Here is a 19,173-nt window from a genome sequence, read left to right on the forward strand (position 1 = left end):
AAAGCTGCCAACATTTTTATATCCAAAAACAAAGGAAAACGAAATTCACAATAATTAAATCGTATAAAAAATACGCGCATTAAAATACGAGAGATATCGACATAAAAATGTTCGCTGTGTGTGCTGTCTTTGATCAGCCGTCAAGTGGTTTGATCGATTTCCACAATAATAAAAATCCACCGACAACTTGTCTATAATCAAAATCCCTCTGGGAATGCGGTTGGCTTTTGGCTGCTACCGCTGCTGTTTTTGTGGTAGGCATCCCGCATCCATCAATCACAATGAAAAGTTTTCCCGACCCGACTGATCTGAACCGAGCTGATCTGGCCTGCCAGATCTGGCTGCGCCCACCCATAAATTTGTTTGATCCTTCCTAGCCGGATTTTACGGAAGAATCCAACATTTTCACACAGTAATAAAAATCTCAAACATGTTTGTAAAGTTGTTAGTGCCCCTGGCAGGCCTTTTTCTCTCGTTTTCTGCCTGTTTCGATTGTAGGCGGGAGCAGAACATATAAATTAACATTTTGACTGCCAACTGGCGCGGCAAATGATCAAAGACACACAGTGCCGTCATCGTTGCGTTGATCATCGTCATCAGCGAGAGGAGCAGCAACAGTGCGAACATCATTCCACGTTTACGATCCATCAACACGAGCCATCAAATTGTATACAAACAAACGCAGCAAAGATCAAAAGCCACGTTACCTACACACGAAAAATATCTGCCTCATTTCGGTTGGTTTTTCTTAGTTGCTCCCTCAAATTTATTCGAAATCTGGTGGCTGTGGTCTCTCCACTTGGCTGCAACTGGAGAACGAGCTGGTGCTCTTTTGCCCCGGTTGCATATTCATTTCTGAACACACTCACCTAATTATGTGCCGAATACAATTCCCGTTTCTCATGTTAATGGGCCAAATACATTTTCGCCTTCATTGCCTGGTATATCATCGTAATGATTTTAATAAAGATGCTGCTGGTTTGGCGGATGATGATCAGATATGTCGGTGGGTAATGGTAATGGGTTTTATAGAGCCAATTAATTCCAAAAGGCCGTAATGAAAATATAAAATATTCATCTAAACATTGTTAGGAAATTTGAGATCACTATGGACGGCAGTCCATGTAGTGACGAAGCGCACCAGGAGAGTGTGCGAAGGCGACTACTATATATGGGCACTTCCAAAATGTCGCTCGGGACATTTGCACACCTTTAAGGTTGAAAAAAAATTGTAAAACAATGGATTTTAATTTTAATTATGGGCTTTTCTTTTCACTCTTCCCAAGCTCTATTTTTGGTAAAAATCTTAATTTTGTACCACTTTTAGTTTTTAAGATATCGGTAAAAAACTGCCGTATTCGCTCGGGACAAAAATAGAAGTGGATTTCGAGGAAGTTCATACAACACTAGAAATTAGCAAATTCTGATGGAATATTTGAATGCGATTTTTTTTAGAATGTTGTTCAAACATGTCGCTGTGAAATACTTTTGGTTTTACTCAAAAATTCTTTGCCGTTTTTTTTTTATGCAGTTTCAACCACATTCGCTCGGGACATGTCGCTCGGGACATTTTTTCCGACTGTTTTGTAAAGCGGATTTCTTTACCTCTATCTCTCAATTGCTGGATGTTTTGCCTTTAACTTAATAGTTTAGCATGTGAATGAAGCATTCAGTACAGGAAAATGTCACATATTAGCATTCCTATAGGATAAATTTACAACAGAAGACAGGTTTAAAAAATAACAAAAAAAAAGCCAAAAACTGATTTTTGCGTATATTGGTGGGGTTTTTCATAAAAATAGTCAAACTATACTCCAAATTTGTAGTTAAGCTCAGTATCCAACTAATTAGAAACTAATATCGGGGCAAAATCATGTGGAAATATGTTTTATTCAAGTTTCAAGGTTTTTGGCTTGGTGGACTTTTTTTTGGAAGTGCCCATATACACGAAGAAATGAAAATCTACTGTGATGGTCCGATCATAATGAATAATACACCTATCGAAAGGTATTGCGAAAACTAACAGGATTGCATACCAAGACTTTAAGAAAATCAATTGGCTTGGGAGAGAGAGCGGTGAAAGTGAAAAAGTGAAAATTTCGAAATTTGGAGCTGTTGGGGCCGGTGGGGATAAATGCCCCCTCGCAATGTTTTATTTGTATTCCTTTTGAAAATACCCGTCGAATGAGGGGTCATTTGTCAAAATCCGACTCTCCGTTCAAAAGTTATAGCCAAAATAAGATTTTCTTCTTCTTCCCAAAATGAAAATTTAATTCTGTTTGTCCACTTGTCCAAAATATGTTTTTTAAGTTCTGAAAATTTGATATGACGTTCATCACATCGATATAAAAAACTTTTGTTCTACCACTTTTGGAAAAACCCGCTAGTTTAGCGGGAAAACAGCTATAAGTAGCTAAAATTCGGAAAGCCGTAACTTCTATACTACTAAAGCTACAGGCTTGTGCTGCATCTCGTTTGAAAGGTATTTTTAAATGCTATAAACGCCTTCTATATGCAATTTGTGTAAATGTAATACTTAAAAAAATATGAACAAAAAACAATTTTTTAAAACTTTTTTTTTAGCTTTTTTTTATTTTTTTCAAAAACGGCTCTAACGATTTTCTTTAAAACCTTAAACTGTATAGCCCTTGAGATTCCTTAAATTTTGGTATATAACACATTACTGTAAAAAGTCACGTTTAAAAGTTATTTTTATTCGAAAATAGCCACTTTTGCCAGCTCGAACAATTAACGCTCCCTGAGTATTGAATTTTGTGGGAGGGTATCCGAACTGTACTTTAGGGTCATGGAATCAGTAAATTTGCACTTAAGAGTTCCATATAGGAATCTTTTGTTCTACGACTTTTGGAAAAAGCCGCTACTTTAGCGGGAAAAAGCTAAAAATAGCTAAATTTCGTTAGTTTGTAAGTTCTACACTACTAAAGGTACAGACATGTACTATACCTCGTTTAAAAGGTATTTTGAAATACTTCAACGCCTTTTTAACTTAATTTGTTAAAATACAATAGTTTAAAAATTATGATTGACCAATTTAAATTTAAATGTATATATTAGCTCCTATGAGAGCAAATGTAAACAAACAAAAACTTCTGATATCAAATAAAAACACCTCTTAACGAGGTAATAAACTAGTGACGACCGCACCTTCAACATACAAAAGTTCTGATATCAACATTTGTGACGAAAAATTATTACACTCGTCATTAAATAGACTTTCTAATCTTTTCTCATTCGTCACGCTGCAATAGAAAATGCCTGTAAGGGGAAAAAGGCTGGAATAGTTTGCTAGGGCGGGCCGAATGAGAAAATATTAGAAAGTCTATTTAATGACGAGTGTAATAATTTTTCGTCACAAATGTTGATATCAGAACTTTTGTATGTTGAAGGTGCGGTCGTCACTAGTTTTTTACCTCGTTAAGAGGTGTTTTTATTTGATTTCAAAACACTTGGCAGAATTATGGCAATAAGAAGAATAATAAAAAGTATTGCGAAATAAGTGGTTAGAAAAATATCTTTTAATTAAAAACAAATTTTCTAAGCAATCATAAAACTAAACAACTTTTTTTTTTATTTTGTGTTAGTATTTAAAAAAATGTAACGTAAATTTTTCCTTTTTTATTTTCGCTTTGTAATACAGTTAACCCTCCTCAAAAAATGTTCATCGCAGACCGAAAATCAAAGGAGGATAGTGAGTGTCATAACACCATTAGCCATATCAAATGTCATCAAATCGTCAGAAAGCTGTAAATTTATATGTTGCCATTTCCGGGGCAGCTTAGAATTTTCAGATTTAATGCCTGTGAGCGGCATGTCAAATTCAATTTTACCCCTAAGAGCCGAGACAACGATGTCAGGCCAGCCAGCCACCACCAGTTAGTCGGCTTGATATGGTCATATGCCAGCCCGGCAGAATGGCAGCCGGGGAGAGCGACCCCAATAAAGTGCAATTAGCCAGATTTATGATTATCCCCTGTTATGCACAAATAATTTTTAGGCAATTTCATATACGCTCTGGATCCGTACGACCGTAGCACGTACGCCCAAGTCCCCGGAACGAGAATTTATAACACCAAACGTAAACAACAAAGAAGACAAATCGCTTTATTCACGGCCGCCGCAGAAACCACCCCCTCCGACACACCCCTTTTGCCATTCCTCGGGGGTCTGAGAATTATGGAGGATGTGTATATGGATGTGTATATGGTATATGTCAAGGATGGGGCGTGAGGAAATGGCTTGCCCATGGGCAGCCCCTTGTCCTCAAACCCGAGCCGAATAAAATCGAATTGAAATCTGTTCGAAATTCGATACCGTTGTGTGGCTTTTATGCCAACAGCGAGACATGAGGTTGGTCTTATTATCGGTTCGATAATATCCATTCCATTGATAGTTTTGGGCAGTATTTTTATTAGAAGACGCGAAGTTCTGGGTTAAAACTTTATAAGTATTATTGAAAATTTGAAAAATTAATTTATATTGAAAAAAATTTAAAAAGTCATCTTAAAACATAATAAATATTAAAAAGCTATTTTATTTATTTATTTTATTCAAATTCCTTATTAAATGAAATCCCTTGAAAATAATTGATATTATTTTTGGATAATTTAAAGTACTCTTTCCGCAAAGGGTTGGTCAACCCCGCTTAACCCTTGAACACCTCGCCGGTCCACTCCAAAAAGTATGCCTCTTTTTGGTCGTTTGGCTTCCGGGTGATGATAAGTACTTTGGCGCAGTTGTTTTTGTTTGTACACGGTATTAATTTCGCGTAAAAGGGCACAGAAGTTTTTGTCCGACCAACGGAAAAAGGCACCCCTAGAGCTGTCAATGTCACTGGGGTGGATAGATGGATGGATGGCCGGATGGTCGGATGGATAAATGAGGGAATGATGGCCAGGGGGAGTTGGTAACACCGCCAAAGGGGCAAATGTCAGCGGGCGTGTGCTGTCAAATTTGACAAATGTTGACAAATGGCTGAAAAATAATATTTCTGAAGGCAAAAGGAGCACACGCTATCCACAAGTATTAATATTATTTGCCTTCATTAGTGGGCATGCAGCCCGAGGCGTCCATATCCGAATTGACAACCATTTGCACTTGTTTGTGAGTAGAAGTTTTCCTATTTTTTTGCACAGGCCAGGCTCGTCGCTCATTGTTGTCCTGTCAAATCAATCATTGCGGGTCTGTCGACCAGTTTCTGCTTCAACATGGTTTTTGCACTCTTGGATTTTTGCGTGCCTGTCCCCTTTGTTATTGACATAAAGCCAACCCATAATTTTTCATTGCCTTGCACACGCATGACATTAATTTTGTTGACAGTTTTCTTTTATTTCACTCGGGTTTTGTACTTATTCTTTTCCCTTCGGCCTGTCAGCACGCATTTACATGTGTCAGACGAGGATTCTCTGGTCGGGAGGGTGGAAACGTTTTGACCAGGGGATTTCGTCCAGGTTACGTGTTCAGATTTTGCGGTCTCGCAAAATTGTGCAATTTTTTAAAAGGGCTTAAATTTTTGACATTTGTAATTTTTCATTTTTAGAAAAAATAATTTTAAAAATCACAATTGACACTGGGTTATTTCTTGAAATATTAATATTGATGCGTTGTAAATATATTTTTGTACAGTATAAACTACTAGTGTATTAGTTCGTTGTTTTGCACTTTAATCTTAAGCCTCGTATAGTGTTATAGTTCTTTATTTCTTGTTCTTATAAATCACACCCTTTGCTAACATGTTGCAGTTGCTCCACATTAATTATGTGGCCGATTTTTGTTTTAAGACCGTTACAAAATCCAACTTGTTAAGCACAAAAACAACTCAGGTTCCATATCACACCGACGGACGACAATCTAGAAGTTGGTGGCTTGGCAGCTCCAAAAAATCCCACCGAAATGACGGCATCCGACAGGCGACATGCATAATTTACAAGATTAACGATTCGAAAATTGATTTCAATGCCACTAAAAATGTCGAAAATAATCTCGGATACATAAAAAGTTTTAAGGTTTTATTGTGTGGAGCTGTTATTTATGGACAGGGTGTGTGTGGAAATGGGACACCATTTAAGTCATTTAAATTTTATAGTGAGATAATTTTACGGCCTTTCGACATCAGGTACTTAAGGGAATTCACGGGCAGTGTCTTATAGGGTTTCACCTTAATGACTCCACGACAAGTTTTAGTGGCGACTCATTTGACTTTCCCCTCCTATTATTTTTTTCTTGATCATCTAGTCTAATTTTTTACGACTCGTCTTCTGTAATTGTCGCATTCCGTCAGCTACCAGAATTGATTCGGCTTTCCAACGAGGCACTCAAGTTTTTGTTTCTTTTTTATGACATTTTTAGTGCAATTTTGTGGAAATAAAATGTATTCGTTATGACTTACCCCCCGAGACTAGAGTATAAAACCCGAAGGCAGTTTCTCCTCTTCCGTTCGCCTCTGTCTGATTCGCTTTGATTTCGTTGCCTTTGCTGCCTTTGAGTGCCTTCTGTGTGCCTTCGCCTCTGTGTGTGTCAAAGTTTATATTTTTATTTGTTTCGACAGTAAACTTGATGTGTTTATGACACATCTTGACAGTAAGTAGCTGCTGCTTCGGCTGCTTCTGCTGCCTGGCTACTGTCAGTCACTTGACCTTTTTTCATTCTTTTTTATTGGATTCGTCGTTGTACATCTCGGGCTAAGCGCCCACTTATATATGCTCCGATCTCCGGCGGATCGGGGGAGAATGGGGGGCCACCTGAATGGGCACAAAGATATAACTTGTTTCCCGCATGATTGATAGTTGGATTGAAAGCGACTCAATTGGATTGCCGAGGAAAGGCTTCAATAGAAACAAAGAGCATAGAGAAAGATATAAATGGATGTTGATGCGTTACAAAAGAGCACGGAGGTATTTTGTAGGTACGCTTGAATTTTTCAATAATGATTTTTTCATTATTTAATTTATTTATTTGATTTAAAAATTCATTCATAATTTATACCTCTTTAACTACACAGGAACACAAAATTAAACTTTGTGAAATTTCCACGAACCATTTCAAGTTTTCCATGATATTTGGGTGCTCCTGAGTAAAAGTCCCATACAAAATTATTTTCCATCACCTACAGGTTCCGCGGTATAGCTAAGAATACAAAAAACCGATGTTTGCCGACATTTTGAATTACGTGGCCTATATAATTGGACCAACCTTTATTATTTTCGGTAGGACCTACTCTCAATACATCACGGCATTCCTAAAAAATAGTCCCCATTGTGAACCATTGCCCATGTCTTTGGAATTCGACGCCAAAGTTGAAAATCCCAAAATTGTAGAGATTTTTCTGATGGAAAAACAATTCTGAGGATTAAATCTTGAATGGAAGTAATTTGAACTATTCATTGTATCTATTGTTCATTGTATGCTTTAATTTCGGTTTAAAGCGTTTTCATGAGAACATTTTATTGGATTTCTTCTACTAATAAAACCGTTTTTTTTATTTCATTATCTACTCCTAAATGTTGTCAAATTTTAAAAAAGTCAAGGCATCCTACAGAATGGGAGTAAACATTTACATTTCTCTGTGTATGTTCAGTGAACGTATTTTAGTTTCTTAGTTTTAGAGGTTGCCATGACTTATTCAAAATTTGACAACATTTAGGAGTAGATAATGAAATAAAAAACTCGGTTTTATTAGTATAAGAAATCCAATAAAATGTTCTCATGAAAACGCTGTAAACCGAAATTAAAGCATACAATGAACAATAGATACAATGAATAGTTAAAATTACTTCCATTCAAGATTTAATCCTCAGAATTGTTTTTCCATCAGAAAAATCTCTACAATTTTGGGATTTTTAACTTTGGCGTCGAATTCCAAAGACATGGGCAATGGTTCACAATGGGGACTATTTTTTAGGAATGCCTTGATGTATTGAGAGTAGGTCCTACCGAAAATAATAAAGGTTGGTCCAATTATATAGGCCACGTAATTCAAAATGTCGACAAACATCGGTTTTTTGTATTCTTAGCTATACCGCGGAACCTGTAGGTGATGGAAAATAATTTTGTATGGGACTTTTACTCAGGAGCACCCAAATATCATGGAAAACTTGAAATGGTTCGTGGAAATTTTTGGCTGTGTACCTGTGCTATCAATTGTACTACGATTCAAATTGCTGAATAATAATCACGATTTTTTTTTATTTTTTTTTAAATCCAACTACACACAAAAAAATTTGCTTGGTAAAATTGACCAACAAAGATAGTAACGTAACTATTAAAATATATACGTGTACTTTGTTTTTGCTTTGGATTTGTGTCTTTGCTAATTGTGAGTATTTTGTTGTTGTGGAATGACTATTTACTTATTAGAATTGACAATTTTGCTGGTTGGGGCCTGTTTGACAATTATTACAGTTGATTTTACCAAGTTTTTTTTTGTGTGTATGGCCGTACCGCTTAAAAATGTAGGGGAGTGTAGGGTAATTTGACGAGTAGGGTAATGTGACGAACTCGTCGACTCTCATATATGACGTCACGACAAAAATTCCAAATAAATGTAGTCGTCTCCCCTTATCGTGTCGACAATGTATTTACAGTAATATTAATAAGAAGTCCCGTAATTTGTTCGTGAGGTAATTTTCGCTAAAAATGTGGTGCGCAAACTAGCAAACCCATTCAATTTACTTGTGTTTCAGCAGTGCCAGAGCAAAGATGAGTGGAAAATAAAATCAGGCAAATATATGCACGTATACATGAGATTTTTATCAACAGTTTTTGGTACCTCGCGTTTTTTTCTTTTGCGCCGTTTGAGAGTGACACCGTTTTTGCTCCAAGTGTACCTTGTAGGGTATCGTGACGAACTTTTTGCAGGGTATTGTGACGAACTTTTTTTATTCAAGAATTTTAACTGTTATCGTTGATTATTTGTAAAAAAAATATAATAATACCAGATAACATTTACTGCTGCAGTTTTATTGTTGTTTTTAATAGTGACGTCAGTTTAATTTAATTAAAAAAAAAATTTGCACTTTGACCATTTTTTTTTGTAAGTTTGGGTATTATCTTATTACTTTTTTCTTTTCTGTATCGAAAATAACCTTTCCGTAAATAATATATAAAAAAATGTATTTTTTTGTTTGTAAAAAGGATGGTTTACACCAAACGCTGTGGGATTTGGCTACGTTGAAATTTCGAATCCAAATTTTTTTAGAAATATGCTCAGTAAATTTAAGCAACTTTCTGCTTTTACACTTTTAAAAAATATTGATTTTTGGAGAAGTTACATTAAAGAACAAATCGTTCGTCACATTACCCTACAACTTTTGAAAGTGCAAAAAAAGTAGGGTTCACGCCAAACGCTGTGGGATTTAGCTGCATTGGAATTTCGAATTTTACAGGGATATGCTCAGTAGATGTAAGCAACTTTCTGCGTTTACACTTTTGAAAAATATTGATTTTTACAAAAGTTACATTCAAAAAACGAATCGTTCGTCACCTTACCCTACACTCCCCTATTATTCAACCAAAAAGAACTAAAATAAAAACAAATTTCAAAACAAGGTAACTAATACAGTGCTGCTTATCAGGGGATTAAAACATGGGAAAAGTTTAAAAAAATGGAAACCGCAAAATTGAAAAAACATCAAAAGTTGTCGAATCCAAAAAATAAAAAAATTAACTGAAGCATTAAAGACGCCCAATCGAAAGAACAAAAAAACAATAATATTTTCCGAAACCGAATTTTAAAATACCCTTTTTAGGTTTGGTTATTCTCAATATCACTCAGTCATCGGAGTTATTTTGAAAATAAATGCCTGACTTAGGAACTTTAACAGGATTAGAATTTATGTTTATGAATAATTATATTATATGAGTTAATATCACAAAACTTGTAATACCCTTCACAAGAGTAACAAAATCCGAAGGCGGCAAGCTAGAAAACAAACACGAAAGGAATGGAACCAACGGCATATTCAATAACGAGACATGTCAAAAAACCATCATAAACAGATGACATTTCCCATATTGAGTGGCGAAAGTAAAATTTAATAATACTCCGACATCGACGGCCAAGTCAAAGTTGTTGTTGTTGTTGTTGGGGTGGCGTTATGCGGATCGTTAATAGGTGATGGTATGGGGGTTCGGAGAATGGGAGACATGGAGACTTCTGCAAGGCGGCAACACGTCAACAACGAAAATTGACACGCCGACATAAACACTCGCACATGTTGTCGTGGCCCCAGGTTCTAGAGGAGGCACACGCCCCCCGATCCGCCACGCCCCCTTTGACTCTGTGGCACCCCTGCCGTGTGGAATGTATAGCAAAAATGTCAATATGTTGTTCGGGCTTGTCAGGCCTGTCATGTCATGCAGCAGCACCACCGAATCGTATCTCAGTTTCAGAGCACAGTGTTATCTGCCTATAATGGACAGTCGACTACAGCACTCGGCCATATTTACCTAAGGTTAAATCTATGAATGGTTAAATCCTATAATACACCTTAAGTTTTAGTGTTCGTTTCTAGAATCATTCTTCAATGGAAGTCATAACTTTGGTAAATTTTTTTAATAGATAATAAATATACAAAGAATTGTTATGTTCTTTATTATTGCAGATAAAAAGCGTTTCAATAAAGTTTTTAGCATTGTTTACTGTATTATATTTATTTGTCGCAAATGCTATGTTTTAATTCTAGTTTTTATTTTTAACTAGTTATTTTGTGTAGCGAAAAAGAAATGGGAGCGTCTCAAACTAAATTTAAGGGAACTCAACAGTTTGTTGTTATATTTTAATTTTGTAATTTATGAAAAATTCGACATTTATTTGGTCCGTATAACCACGTTCCACTGTACTCGGTCCCCACTCTCTCGGCAGCAAACACCGCTTGCATGAATGTTTGTGGCACATAATTGAAAGCTAGCTAAATTAATTTCAATGCAAAAGGCGCCAACCTCGAACCGGTTCGTTCCTCTCCACCCAAAGTGCCCCGCCCACCTTCTCCCCATCCGCCTTTTGCGGTGGCAACAACCGACTTTTCACACATGACTGGCTGCCTGGCTGACTGAATGACTTTGACTGGCAGCTCGTTAACCGAAGCTTCCACTTAGTTAACTGATAGTTAGCGTGGGCCAGTGCTAAACATTTGTTCACAATTCTGTAATTTACATACGCACGTAGGAGTGACCCCGGGTCAGCGAGCTCGCGACCCCACGCACATTTATGAATTTATGAAATATTGAGCAAACACAGTTAAAGCTATAAAGTTAATTACAAGTTATATATTTTTTTAAAGAATTACAGCCATAATGGTTACATCCAAATTTAATAATAAGATTGTCTATCATCCGTATTATTCCCCTGGGATCTTAGTCAGACTATTAATTATAAATATAAATGTAATAAATGGTCTTAAAAGAATAATAACAAAGTCAACAATTGCTTTCTTACGGATATTGAAAACTCAGCCCAAAAATTCAGCTGGCTAATTATTTGAATTTAATTGGGTGAACAAACAAACCGGAAGAATCCCCAGGAGATTTACAATTGAAAGTCTGTTTTTAAACTGCTTTCTCTCACATAGCGATCTATTGATCTGGGCTCCGTTGTAATTGTTCCTATTCAAGTGAGCGGAAGTGTCGGTTCATTGTAGTGATTGTTATTGTCTTTCCGTTTCAAGGAATTGGAAATGGGCCCTTCCCTCAAAGATGTAGAAGAGCTACCTAACCAAGGAACCACCCTACTGTACCCTACTTCGTGGTCATTTAACGCTCTGTCATAATTCGTTTCCTGTTTATTCAACTACTTAAGAGTGACAGAGACTTTTGTGTCAACTAATAAACCGAAAAACGAAAGACCCGTAGCAAAATGAAATAAAAACGAGTCAGCAAATTTACGACCATCCTCAAAACGTGACCCTGTCCCGGGGGGTTGACCAATGTCGAAAGTACCCTATACCCCATACCCCCGATGGAAAGTACACAAACGAGTATATCCTTATGTGTATCAGTGCCTTTAGTGCGGTACGTGTGAATAGCCTTAACGAGAGAATGTCTCCTGCCGTCTGTCGGTCGTAAAAAACAAAAGGTCCCTGCCTCCGTATCACCATATATATTCCATCAGGCTTCGCTGGGATCGTAAAAACTAACCACCCATGGCTAAGCCCCAACGCTTTTGCTAAATGTTCGATAATTTTTGGTCGCAATTGCAGTTTTATGACATTTCATGGATCATATGTGACTCTGGCCATAAATTGTTGCAAGCTTTCTCTGCAGTAGCAGTTATCTTCCATATTATGTCCTGTGTGGCTCATGTCCTGGGGCCCATCCTGGTCGTAAACTCCCCGATAGATAGACGGCAGCCAACAAGCCAAGCCAGCTGTCGTCGACTGCTCTTAATAACTATTTCTATTACACTTGGCACTCGCATCACGAAGAGGGAAAGGGGGGCACTGCAGGCTCTGGCAGCATTTTCTACTTATCTCTCTAATGTTACAGGCGTCGATCCCAGGGGTTTAAGGATTCCGAGTGGTGCAGCATAAGGACAGTGGTGCAGACTTTAGGGGTTCAACAAAAATATTATGAATATATAATTGAGCGTATGACATCCTGTGTTTTTGATTTCCGGAGCTTCATTATAAAGTTTAGTTAGTTGTTCTAAATATTAATAAAAATATTTTCTTCTCTATACTCACTCTCCTTTTATAAGTTAGTACTTTATAGTACTTGATAGTTTCTAATAACATGTAAGCTGTCACTTAAGGCCTAAATTAATTCAGAACAGATTTAGAAAATTTAGAAAATTTTTATCATATTTAAACCTCTGCAAAAAAATTTAGTTTTCTTTAAAAAAATCTTAATTTTTTCGAAGCATTGTATCCCGTGTAAGTCCTTTTTATCCCAAAACGAAAGCGACTTATTGGTACACACATATCTGACCGAAATACACAACACATCCGAACTGAATTCAAGTTTAAACTGGCGCTCATAATTCTTAACTAATTTAAAATAATTTATAACGGGCGTTTGTCACATAAATCAAGACGACTATAATCCTTTTGAACGGGGCGCTCGCACAAAGGAGCTCGACTCCATGTCACTTGAGGATTTATATCTTCCTTTTTGTATCTCTCAGCTGAGCCAGCGTAACATCGAACAGAAGCCCTCCAAGTCGGTTCCGAAGTTAAGCTCGCAGGCAGCGTTGGGGCGGCCTCGTTTGATGTGCAAACATTATTAAAAAGCCAATAAAACATTTAAAAACAGCTTGAAATTTTTCATTGTTGAGCTGCTGCCCCACTCGCCTTTTGCCCTTCGGTTTTTGTATTTTGCTTTTGGAAATTGAAAAGGAAAAAAAGGAATGATTCTCAAAGACTCGAAGACTTATTAATGCGACAAGAACGATTCCGCGGCGCAGCATCGCCGACAATTTAATATCTTTTGAATCCCTTTGAGCTTATACCGAATACCGAATGCAGGGGCCGCGTTGCCCGCCGAGAACGGTAGCACACGAAAATGTCAACAATCAGGGAACAATCACATTTGGCCTGCTGTCAATGTGACAGCTACCAATATTTATTTTAAATCACCAACTCTCAAGTATATGCACTGGGGAAAATCATGCTTTAAAATTACAAAATATTTAAAAATTATATAGAAAGGAAATGGTTTTTTATTTTGGTGGATTGCTGATTTTCTGTATTAAATAAAAAATATTAAATAATATATTGGTGTTTAAAGGTTTCCTGTTTATTTACTTATTTTCTCAACTTAATTATTTTTTCGCTGTTAAGTTTATAAGCATTTTCGCTCAGTGTTGCGGGGGGTTTACCTGATTGGTTGGTCACCGGCTCGGCGTTTATTTAGGCAGCTACTGTGTTTGTTTTTTGGCTTCCAATTTCGTTTGAATCCGCTGCTCAAGTCAGTCAGACAGTCAGTCAAAATGAAATACAAATATCTTTGACAGCTACTGTGTGTGGATCGTGACAGGGATCGGAAAGGGGGGCATGGAAGGGGGTGGGGGCTAAGGAAGAGCTCAGCCACACCGACTTTGAAGTCCGCCTGACTTGAGTTGAGCCGAGCTGAGTTGACTTGCCCATCATTCGTTTCATTTCGTCTTCTTTACTTTTTGCTTTTGTCATGTCATGTCTCGGAACTCGGCTTGAATCTTAGCCTCAGCTCCTCAGCTCAGCTCAATTCAACCCAACTCCTGACTCAGCGCGCCTCATTTCCTTTTTGGTTATTTTAGACGATGTGTGACACACATTCCTGCTGCATAAAACGGCAATACTTCAAAGGATACTCTCTCGAACCGACTGTCTTCTTAAGCCAGGCGTGTGTCTGTGCGGCTTTGGTCAAACGAAACAACAAAGCCAAAACTAAAGGAAGCAGCCAAAAAGACAAGAGTCACCGAAGAAATGCTCCTATGCCAATTCACAATTTGAAACAATGCACTGGCCTTGGGGCGTTTTGTTGATTTTCTGAGAATCAAATGGTCGCCTAAGACAATATATATTGTCATTCGCCTAATGATCTTTCATAGTTCTGGCTCGTAAAAGATTTACAGAGAGGATATAGTAATATAATAGCTTCCTAAGAATGGATATGAGTATGGAAAAGTTTGGTGAGAAATTAAATAAAATATGGTAAGATTAATAAGAACATTTTAATTTATTTTACATTTTTAACATGTAACTGATTTTGCCAAATCAGCAGGTATCCACTCCCAAAAATATATAATATGTACATCATGTTTCTGGTATAGATGGGCAATCAAATATCACTCATATGCCGTATGAATAATTCATTCAATTTAATGGGTAAAACCAAAGTAGAGAGAGAGGGAAAACAACGCTTCAAATGCAAATGCCCATAAAATTATACAATTACAAAATATTAAAACAAAGTTATGGTTAATAATTTTCGACGCGTATAGGGCAAAAACAAAGCGAACTTTTATTTGTGTTTCATATGCAAAATATAAACAAAGACCCAAAACGAAAGTAACGAAATGAAACGCATGAGGAAAGGTAAATGGTGCCGACAAAGTGGTCGCTGTCTGATCGTTTCATATATCAAAAGACCATAAAAAAGAAACGGGCTCGTTACGGAAACAATTTTAGGGGAATTTAGTCCCTGCGTTACTGTATTTTTTGCCTATAATTTTTATACAAAAGTTAAATTAAAAATTAAAATGAAACTGTCAAACTTTTTAATTTACTAAGAAAATATTTATTATTTTTAATTTTACCAAATACTATTTATATTACCAAATATTATTGTTTTAGAGCTAGGAACTTTTTTCTTAATTAAAAAATATGTTGTGAGGTAACAGAATAGATATACTTAAGTTCACAAAACCGAATATACCCTGTGATCAAAGGATATCTCATTTATTTCTATGCACGCGGAAAGAGCTCGAATGAAACGAGACCCCCATAAAGAGTGCCAACGTTTTCATAGTGTTTTAAATAGTTTACGATTATTGCAGGGCATCGAAGCCAACCGACCAACGAGAAACTAATGCCAATGGGTTGTGATTAGTAAACTGTCTGCTGCTTTGAACTCGCCCGACACTTTTCGGCTTTTGTTTAGGGCCCCGAACCGAGGTTTTCCGATGCATTTTTAATTAGGGTCCGCAGACAGAAGTCTAAAGTGTTGATAATCATGGAATTTATCACCTGTGAACGGAGCCTTGTTACCGAGCAATCAATTAAAGGTGGCCTCTATATCTCTCTTTCTCTCTCTCCTTTTCTTAACCATAAAATGAAAACATGTTTTTGGAAAGCTGGGACTTTTAAGCCAGACTAAAAGATTAAATTCGACAGCCACCGCCTCATCATCGTCGTAATCAACGTTTTGCGGCGAGCTGTCATTTCGAGTCACGTCAATCACATCATTTCCACATCACAGGCTTTTCTCCAGCCCAAAATTGGTGGTTGTTATGGATTGCTTGGAGTGTACACATTTCGAAGTTATCGCTAATTGGAGTCCCACTTGAATAGTCTAACCGTCTAATTGTGTTTGAGTACGTGAATGAGACCACTTCTGGTGGGGGCCACGTTTTTGAGGACTACTGAACATAGAACAAACATATATACATTTTAAAACATTTTAAGTATAAGTTAAATTAGTTAGTCCAGAAAACTTTAGTTTAAAATGTTTTAATTTTGCAATGTATTTGTGGCTTACACTCAGAATAAAACAATTCCCAGCCCAATCTACGAAAACATCAATAGAATTTGAATCAATTTGCGAAAAAAAGGGAATTTGTCAAGTATCCGGTGAATGTTTCCTTGTAGCTTGGTTACCTTTTAGTAGATGAAATAAAAGAATGTTGAAATTAAATCCTTCCAGCATTGAAGTAAAGCTACAAAAAATAAGAAGTAAAACGCATTTTTGCTTTTAAGCAATTTCCGCACTCACACACTCTTGAGGACACTCCAGAAAGGCTCAAAATGGGATTTTCTTTTCAAATTTTTTTCCTGTTGCCAACAACAAATGCAATCAAAAATCTGCAAGTGCCTGGCTGCAGCCCTTGAGTTAATGATATACACTCACTTCAAAAGGAGTGTGCGGTGGGGAATGATGGTGTGCACACACGGAATAGAAGGGGTTGCGGCATTATCTGGGCACTAAAGAGGGTTCCAAGCCTGCCCCTCACCCCGTTTTTATTTGGTTCGAGGCAACATTGTGTCAAGTTTAAAAATTGCAAAGAAAGCAAAGCCATTGAGTAGAGCCCATTCAGAATCCGCTGAAGAACCCGATTTGGGTTGCGCACCCCTTGACGGATAATGCAAACACTCGTGCACAGCTCACACGGGCTTTTGATAAGGGTAAAATCGTAGCCGGATGGCTCGGTTTTTCAATGACTGACAACCTTTCTTCTCCGCTGAATTGCAACTGTGAAAACAATTAAACTCTAAACGCGAAAATATTTGCCCTCTCCATCTGCCTGCTCTCTATAGTGATGTCTTAAATCCCTTAATGCCTCAGTTGACTGACTGAGCTGCTGGTCTGTAACCCCCGAAGGCACTTCAAGTGTCAACCAATAGATACTTTGATGGTTAACAACCCTTGCGAAGGGCCTGATGATATCCTCACTTATCCGATAAAATCTGTTGGCTATTTAATTAGATCGCGTCGCGGGGGGACTTTGCTCTCCCGCTGTTCTATGTGAGAAGTTCCCATGATCAGCATCAAAATGTCACTTCCGAGTTGATCTCTGAACTTCCTAGAAATCTCCTCTGCTCGTGTGTCTTAGAATTGGCCAAGATCAATAAATTAGAAGGAACCTTGAGACCCTCAACCGTTTGTCAACAGCAAGGTAGACCAGCGGGGTTCCAAAGAAACCAAAGACGAGGGACAACTTCAAAGGACCGACTTCTTCGACAGGCTGAAAGACAGGCGAATCCGAATTCGCAACCATGTTTCCAGTTCATTCATATACACATTTCTACACACGGATATTGGGTCAACAGAAATGTTGTCAAATATTTTCACTCACCCAAATTTCTTCATAATTTTTGCGGCACTTTTTTCTTGACTTATTTTTTTGCGTCCTCTGTGGGACATTGTGGCCAACAAAGGATAATGACCACTGTGCGTGCCCAAAGGCATATTAATGGGATTTCTCTGGCTGCCAGTGGCTGTTCCAGGGAAATATAAACAAGTTAAATTTCATATTGAAGTGTAAAAGGTGTTTTTTTCGGCTTTGTCGAACAAACGAAAAGCGGTAGATACATTTGATGTTTTCATATCCAGGTGACTTTACAAAACACCAAAAAGGTAGAGCTGTTCTATTTTAAGATTTTCTTTTTCATGGAAATGTAACAAGAATTAAATAAAGAAATTAAATGGATTATTGTGGAGAATAAAAATGATTAGGACTCAAGTCATCGACATTCCTCGGATCACAAGAACTTACTAATAAGAAAATTCAAATTCTTAAATTACCAGCTAAGCAGAAAAAAAAACACTCTTAAGTTTAAAATCAGAAAAAAATTAGGAACTCCAAAAGTTTATTTCCGTATTTTCCGATATCCCGCCGAGTGCCAACTGCAGACCGCGAAGCGGAAGATAAGGGAAAATTGAGGGAATGGCAAGAAGCTGCAGCCAACTGACATTTGACTGTCAGATGCTGTTGGCTCTCATTCGTTAATGTCAGAGGCAAGAGTTAATCTCGCGTGCATTTCAAAACAGCGCAGACAGTCGGGGGCGGAGGTGAAGTGGAGCGGATTGGGCAAGGAAAGCGGGCCAAAAGCTGGAAAGTCAAGGTACCAACTGGTCTTCGGGTTGGACTGTAATCAAGGTTGGGTTTTTGCACTGCACTCCCTACGCGCCCCTTCCTTCATGTCTGACGGGGAACAGGAGCAATAGCAGGAACAATTGGTAAGGATAAGTAATGATTCAAGCATAATACAATAAATATTTATGATGTTACCCCATTATAAATGATTTTTATTTAACCCTTTGTATAGGAGTTTCATTCATAACATTGCTTATTTGTTAAATTGATTTAAGTATAATAATACAAATTTGATTGATATATTAAAAATCTGAAAGATGTAATGGAATTCGAATTTAAATTAAGTTAATTAAACAAATATATCACTTTCTCTTCTCTCAGTGCATTTGAGAATGAGTGACTGACTGACGTACTGCCAACTGGCAAGGAAAAGCTGCAGCAGGACCATCGGCTGATGGATGGCTGAAAGGCAATGTATGAAATGTATGAATGACATGGCAAGCATGTGCCCGCCCGGATGATGATTCGGAATCCCAGTTGGAATTGAGACTCGAAAATGGACCTGCTGCTCCTCCAGAATTTGCAGTGGTAATCGCATAATGGTCGAGGGGGTGGGTATGGGGAGTTCGGGATGTGCAGCGCGTGATAAGTTGCCCGGGTATCCAGTGTGGCCAACTGAACTGCAACTGTCCGTCAGCGGCCTTTGCACATGACTCGTAAATACGAAGGCCTTCGGGCTGCAGTCAACTTCAACTTCAATATTCATTATTAACATTGGGCTTAAACATTTACATAATCATACACTGAGATAAATTCGATTTTAATATGAAATACAATATATTAAAGATCAGTTATTGATAAGTTTTAAATGAAATAAAAGTCGACAAAATATTCACCATACCAAATTCAACTTTTATGATCATCCTTTA

The 19,173-nt window shown here is 37.4% G+C and overlaps 1 long non-coding RNA gene across 1 annotated transcript; it reads right to left on the reverse strand.

Annotated features, from left to right (window-relative positions):
• Window positions 1–6,006: 6,006 nt before the first annotated feature.
• Window positions 6,007–13,913, reverse strand: LOC138911960 (uncharacterized). Its single transcript, XR_011417588.1, has 3 exons — window positions 13,829–13,913; window positions 6,407–6,842; window positions 6,007–6,346 (listed from the first exon to the last, which is right to left on the reverse strand). It is a non-coding gene; the product is annotated as an uncharacterized lncRNA (long non-coding RNA).
• Window positions 13,914–19,173: the final 5,260 nt, after the last annotated feature.

The sequence above is a fragment of the Drosophila takahashii genome, chromosome 2L (assembly GCF_030179915.1).
Source record: "Drosophila takahashii strain IR98-3 E-12201 chromosome 2L, DtakHiC1v2, whole genome shotgun sequence".
NCBI lineage: Eukaryota > Metazoa > Arthropoda > Insecta > Diptera > Drosophilidae > Drosophila > Drosophila takahashii.